We start from the raw sequence: 6,797 nt of genomic DNA, 5'->3' as shown, positions 1-6,797 counted from the left end.
CCTCACTTTCTCCGTCCAATCCCAATGACTGAGTAAACTAACAAAGAAAAAACATTGCTGAAAAGCACGGGTTGAGAGGAAGCGATTTCCTCTAATGCTGTTGGCTGCCCGGAACGTTGATGAGAGAGACAGTGTCCCGCGCAGCCCCAAGCCCCGCGTTGCCTTCTTATCCTAGGAGGCCAGGGCTGGGCGGGGACAGGAGGCGCAGACCCTGGACGTGGCGATGCCGGCAACACCCCCGGCTTTCCACCCATCGCCCGCAGTCCTGCGGGGAGCGGCGGGACGTCGCCCATTTAAGGGGCGGGGCGCGGCTCCACGTGCTTTCTGCTGAGTGACTGAACTACAAAAACAGAGGCCGGGAAAGGGGGCGGGGAAGGAGTCAAAGCGAACAGGCTTTGACCGATAGTAACCCCTGCGCTCAGCACAGCCGAATCTATAAAAGGAACTAGTCGCGGCAAAAGCCCGGTAATTCCGAGGGAGAGTGACTGGGGCCGGGACCAGCCGAGTCGACACTTCTGTCCCCGGGCGCAGGTGGGCAGGGCAGGAGGCGCCGCAGGACCAGCGCCACTAGAGCCAATTTCTCCGGGCGTTTTGCTCCTTTTTTTTCCCCTTTCTTTTTTTCCGGTTTTATTTTGGGTTTTTTCCCCCTTCTCTGGAAGGGTTTTTCAAGGGGTGGGGAAAAGAGACGCAAACACAAAAGTGGAAAACAGGTAAGAGGCTCTCCAGTGACTTAGGCGTTATTGTTTTGTTTTGGGGCCGAGGAGTCTTTGGGAAGCGCTGGGTTGCGGGGAGTTTAGTCCGAACCCCCACATCCCCATCTCTTGCAACGCAAATGGTGCGGGGTGCTGTAAATGCAGGGAAAACGTCCTACGACGAGCTTCGGCCACCGAAAGGCCCGGCGCTGCTGCGCTCCGGACTCGCCCTGCAGTGGAGCCCAGGGAGCATCTCTGGGCGTGGAGACTCGGGAGCAATACCTCAGGCGCAGTGGGATGGGGGCTCCTGGTGGTGCTGGGGGCACTGCTGCCGGAGTGGACAGCGTGGCAGGTCCCACACAGAGTGCTTCCCTTTGTTTGGAAGCTTCTGAGCTGGCTAGAACCCCCTCTGGCTGCAGGTCTGCCGGCGCCCATAGGGATGAATGCCAGCACTTAGTCCCTATTCCGTTCTTAGGAAGCTGGTCTAAGTTGGGCTCTGACCTGGTGATCGGCCCTGTGCGTCCCCGGACTGGAGTAGGCGTTCTTGTTCCCCAAGAACTCGACTGGGAGGTGTCCCAAACGGGGTCCGTAGCTATTGCTCACTTGAGGCCTCAGGGGCTTTGTTTGACTTCGAAGTCCTGCGGATGGTCTCCGTGCGCTCACCCGAGCTGGTGTACCTGGCTCAGCGGGGTGGGGGCGGGGGGACGAGTTTTGTTCCTTTGAAAAGCACAACACTTAGAAGGAGAGCCTGCGGACACCTAGAGGCGAGGTGCCTATTCCCCCGTCCCCCATCTTCCTGCCCTTTGCTGCTTGTCTCTTGGAGCAGCCTCAGGGAGGGCACGGATGAAGAAAGAAGCTGGGGCGAGATGGTGCAGCGGAATGACCGAGAGTAACCCCGGCGGGCGGTGCAGAACTCAGCTTCGCGGCTGGGCTGGCCTCCACAGTGGGGGTGGGGAGGGGCTGGGCGCCGGCTGCCAGTGGCCCCGGGGGACTGGCCCGCAGCGCCTCCTGGGCGGGTGGCCTGGGAATCGGCCCTGTGGCTGGCGTGGGGCCGGGCTCTGTAAGGCGTTGTTGCTCGTGAGTTCAGACCAAGATCGCTTGAAGAAGGAAACCTGGGGAATTAGGCGAAAGCTGGTCTGTTTTTTTTTGTTAGAATGTTTCCTGACTCCCAGACCGTTGCTAAATCCGAAGGTTCTTGGGGCGTGGGCCAGTGCCAGACTTGTGTTGTAGGTGCCTCTTTTTCAGCACTTATTAGAAGAAAGGAAATAAACAAAATTTAAAAATGGAGGGAGGGGGAGAGACTAGAAGAGAAAGAGAAAGGAGCTTCTGGCGCTTAAAGTAATTGACCCTTTGGCATCATTGATACCATCAGCTTTTAAAACCCAAGGCTTTTCAGTGACACCTCACAAAGTGAGTGGGTGGTATATACATTCATATAATAGAGGACAACTTTGACATTTAAAAAAACTTCCTTGGTGACAAAAAATCAGCAAGTACTTAATTTCTCATCTCCCCTTTTATTTCAGCCCATTTTCCTCATACCTACCACAACAATAATGGAGGCTTTCTGTTGTTCATATCATTCTTTTGAGATACTTCTCCCAAATCCAAGAAAGTGGGAAAGCATGGAGAATGTTCTAGAATAGAATCTCTTAAGATAGTATAATAATTTTCAAGTGCAAAGTTCCCATTGTCAGCCTGTTTCCCAAATGCTTCTATAAAGTATTAAAATAATTCATGATAGAGTTCGGAATACGTTGGATACATAAAGCAAATTCGTATCTACTTGAGAAAATGCAGTGGGATCACAGTGACCAGACTTAGTGATGACCAAGGTCCACGTAAGGGTAAGAATTAATTGCTACTGTAGTCAGAGTAATTGACGAACCCCTTTGCAAGGACAAGCCTGGTGTTCCAGAATCACATATGATTGTGAAGGAGATACCTATGATACGTGCATCTCCTGTCCAGATGAGCATTTGAAATCTCAACCCTTACAAGTTTTTTGATTCATATCTAAATAGAGGCCTATGACGGATGCTGGACACATTTTGGCTTGGGCATATTGATAGTTCATGTGAGACAATGATTAGTCTAGGACTGGAAAAGGGTAATTGGGACTTGGTTTAAACCAATGCTCTAGAACGTCTCAATACTTACATTATTAAAAATTAGTGAAACCAAATGAAACTCAGCAACACAGCTTTTATCTTCTGTAGTATTTACCTTATATATAGAGAAGTTGGAATAATTTTTGAGTTAAATTTTTTTGTTTTAGGGAGCTTCCCCTCCATAATACAAGTTGCTTATACTATATTCGTAGTGACCACAATTGTTAATATGTTTGCAATTTAAATTTTTAGCACTTAAAATAATTAAATGGGCATTGCTTTACTCTTTAATTAGGAACCTTTTGGATATCTAGAAAATACCAATAGATGTGGTTTTTGCATTTCTAAAATACTCTCAAATCCAAATACATTTTTATTTACTATCTGGGTAGTAAAGAAATAATGCAAGTATAATGTTCCTTAGTGGTCGGTTACTCCAGCATCGAATTTTAAAAGATCTTTCTGAAAATTTGTTTTATTTAACTCTCCTGGCAGAGGATATAGACTAAAAACGGAGATTGTCTTCATATCTGCATGTGGGAATAATCATAAATGCCAAAGTTATTACAGTGTTTATATAACGACTATTAAAGAGCAGTATGTGCCAAGTACTATTCCAAATGTTTTTCAAATACTAATTTAATCTTTGCAACAAACCCATTTATTATTCCTATTTTGTAGATTAAGAAACTGAGAGGTTAACTAACTTCTCCCTGGCCATACATCTTGCAAGTGGCAGAGCTAAGATTTGAACCTAGCCAGTGAGCTCCAGAGTTCTTGAACTCCCACATTGAGTCATGAGGTGGTACCATTACAGCTGCTGGGAGCAGAGGACTTTCCAAGGATGCTCACACTGTGTTTTGGTGCACTCATCTGCTAAGTTCTTATCAGAATCAACAGCCTGTATCATATTTCCCTTATTGCTGTGAGTGGGCCAGCCAAATTCTCTTCTGCTTGTTGGGACATTGGTTGCATAGGGATTGCAACACCATGGAAAGAACAGACAATAAGATTTACTCAACTCTAATTCTTTACTTGATTTATAATGAAAAATGTACTATTGCTTCAGTCAAATATTTGTGAGTAGGTCTATGATCTCAAAATGTTTTCCTGTGTGACACACAGCACATGGAATAACAGTATTTGGCAGTAAAAATATAAGGAACAAAAGAAAAAGGAAACAGAGCTATTTAACTGTCTGTCAGTCCTAACTTTGGTGAATTTTTAAAAAAAATGACTATAATTCAATACGATTCCTGCCTGTTCTATCTCTAACTATGTTTTGGACCTTTTGAGCTATTTCCCTGTTATTGCCATTACTGTCTGTGAGGCAAATTTAGCCTTTTCTTAGGCATTTTTCTCTGAAAATAAGTAGTAATTTCAAAGTCTGCTTTATAAAAGTGGAATAGGATGGAAAACTTTTTCTAAATTAAATTAGTGTAGAAAATTAAAAATAAACTCTTAGAAAACATTTCTTCTTGGTAAAACAGTTACATTTATTATGGATTTACTGTACGCTGGATGTTGTTTTAAACATTTTACATGTAATAATTCAGTTCATTTTCACAAGAACCACATGAGGTACATACTGTTATTATCTTCTTTGTATAGACAGGGAAACTGAGGTATAGAGTTTGTGAGGAGTGTGATGATAGAGTTTGTAAGGAGTGGAGCTGAGCTTGTATCCACGCAAGTTTGGTTTCTAATTGAGATACTAGCATGAGGCAAGGAGTTATTCTTCCTTTTCATTTGGCTATTTTCACCTAAAAATAGTTTCCTGGATAAGTAACTAGCATAGATATTGTTAGAGAGGTACGTATAAAAAATATTTGAAGCCAGAGAATGAAAATCTCATGTATAAAACTGCTTTCAGATAGAATCTTTGGTTACTCTGCATTTTGTTGAGATGATAAACTATATTAAAGCAAAGAGCGTTTAACAAAGAACGAAGACTTGGATCCTAAAAAAAAATTAACTTTGAAATTCTGTCTTTTTACATTTTGAACACCTATTTTAAGACCTGATTGAAATGCCATCCTTCTAAACGTGTGGATTCACTCTTCCTTGCCAACACAGGGTTAAAATTAATTAGCCCCTTCTTTTTTACTCCCATAAGATTGGATTGCAACAGTATTCATGCCATGTATTTAATTGTGTGTTGTTGTTTTTTTTTTATATAGTTAACATTTATTTGTCTTCCTTTTGAGTGGAAGGAAAGACCCTCTCTTCCAGGAGGAGAACTTCCATTCATTCTCCCCAGTCCTTAATTCAACTCCCTTGATATGGGGTCTGCAAGGAGTTCAATAAATGCTGGCTTGAACAAGTCAAAGACAATGGGAAACTAATGTTTGTTTCCTCTATTCTAAAAGATGAATTAAAATGATGGAGTAATCATAGAAAAGTGTTAGAAATAGAATTATATGAGAAATAACTGTACTTAAGTTTAGGTTTATGATTGAGAAATTTTAGCCTGTACTTAAATTATCTTGACCAGCTAACTTTCTGGAGAACAAACAATTCTGAGTCTATTCAGTTTCATTTCTCTTTTTGAAGCAGCTGCGATTTGAAAAAATGCTATAGTAGGTGACATTTCACGTTCAGAGTACTTTGATTTGCACATTAATTTATTTTTTAAATAAGAATGAGATAATTCAGTAATTTATAATTTAAATAGTTTTTAAAACCAAAATCCTTTTATGCATAGGATCTATTCTTTTATTCATTCTCTGTGTGTGTGTGTCTATGTGTGTGTGTATGTGTTTGTTTAAACATTTTTTTATGCAACATTTTTTATGCTAAATCCGACTTCCAAGAAGTATTTGGAAGTCAAAGCATTTTTTCTGGCTACTCTTGAAGTCAAGATGTTTTATGATAACTGGAATATAGTGTGGGGCATTTCCTAGGAAGAATTTTATGTACATAAAACCAATCTGGTTATTTAGAAGAGGATTTTTTACTACCTTGAGAATATGATGAAAGCTGTGGATTATCCCTTCAGAAAAAATATACATAGACATGTACGCTCCAGAATTTACATATAATTACATATAATTACAAGTTTACACATAATTATATTTTGCATATAATTCCAGAAACCCACCAAGGAGCCATGTGACCTTGGGCAAGTCATTCTATTTTCCTGAGATTTAGGTTCTTGGTTTATAAAATGAAAGAGGCTGAAGTACTTGACTTTTAAAGTCCTCTAACTCTAGGTTTGTGTTGAGGGAAAAGAATGATCCTTTGATTGGAGCTTCTAGGAGGTATGTCTTGAGGGACATTAGTGTAACAGATCTTGTGGATTTTGAGAGGTAAAGGGGAAACACCCAGGGGATGCACAAGAGCGTTCCTGATGCGAGAAATGATGGAAAGGAAGATGATGGGAGGAGAGGAAGAAGAAAAGAAAGTTGTTGAAATTGCCTAAGTATGTGCATTAGGTGGACAAAGACTTAAGTCACAGAACCAGAAGGAAGTTCTCATCTGAAATGCAAAGGAAGGAGGAGTTAGTTCATTGCAATACATTTCAATAGAGCAAACATGATGCAGTGAAAGACAGGGAGACACTGTTCTCATCTCCGACTCACCATTTGGAGAATAGCTCTGAAATAAAACATTCATTTGGATGTTCATCTTGCACATTTCCATTTTGGGTATACGGTGTGCTTCTTATATTGCAGCCCTGTTAAGCCAATATGTGATCGAAAAAAAGCTAACTGACGCCTAAGACTCATTCATCCTCCAAGAAAGGAATGCCAATGCCCATCCTAGAGAATTGGACTAATCTTATGAGCGTATTTCTAAATATCTTGAAAGACTCTCATTAAGGGTAAGTGGGAAAGACACAAAGGTTTCTAAAGCTTTGTTGTGAATTTGCTGTTTCAGATATAATAATAGATTCAGACTAGAAGGAAGAAGAAGGGAGGAAAAGGAGCAAGAGGTTTTAGGACGGGGGCAGCATGGGAGGAGGAAAGGAGCTGCTAAGAAGTTGTTTGGGTTT

General features: G+C 41.9%; 1 protein-coding gene across 4 annotated transcripts in view; it reads left to right on the top strand.

The window, feature by feature from the left end:
* Nucleotides 1-407: 407 nt before the first annotated feature.
* ABCA1 (ATP binding cassette subfamily A member 1) overlaps nt 408-6,797 on the top strand; it is a 122,141-nt gene continuing 115,751 nt past the window's right edge. Inside the window, exon 1 of one of the 4 annotated variants that reach the window (XM_019734159.2) lies at nt 408-531. The gene's annotated coding sequence lies outside the window, so the exon portion shown is untranslated. Of the gene's footprint in view, nt 711-6,797 lie in introns of all 4 variants that reach the window. The other 3 variants (XM_074330781.1, XM_019734160.2, XM_019734158.2) reach the window with 3 other exon arrangements.

Source organism: Rhinolophus sinicus, linkage group LG04, assembly GCF_036562045.2.
Source record: "Rhinolophus sinicus isolate RSC01 linkage group LG04, ASM3656204v1, whole genome shotgun sequence".
NCBI classification, from domain to species: Eukaryota; Metazoa; Chordata; class Mammalia; order Chiroptera; family Rhinolophidae; genus Rhinolophus; species Rhinolophus sinicus.
The sequence above is the reverse complement of the archived record's forward strand: the minus strand, read 5'-3'. Positions and strand labels throughout refer to the sequence as shown.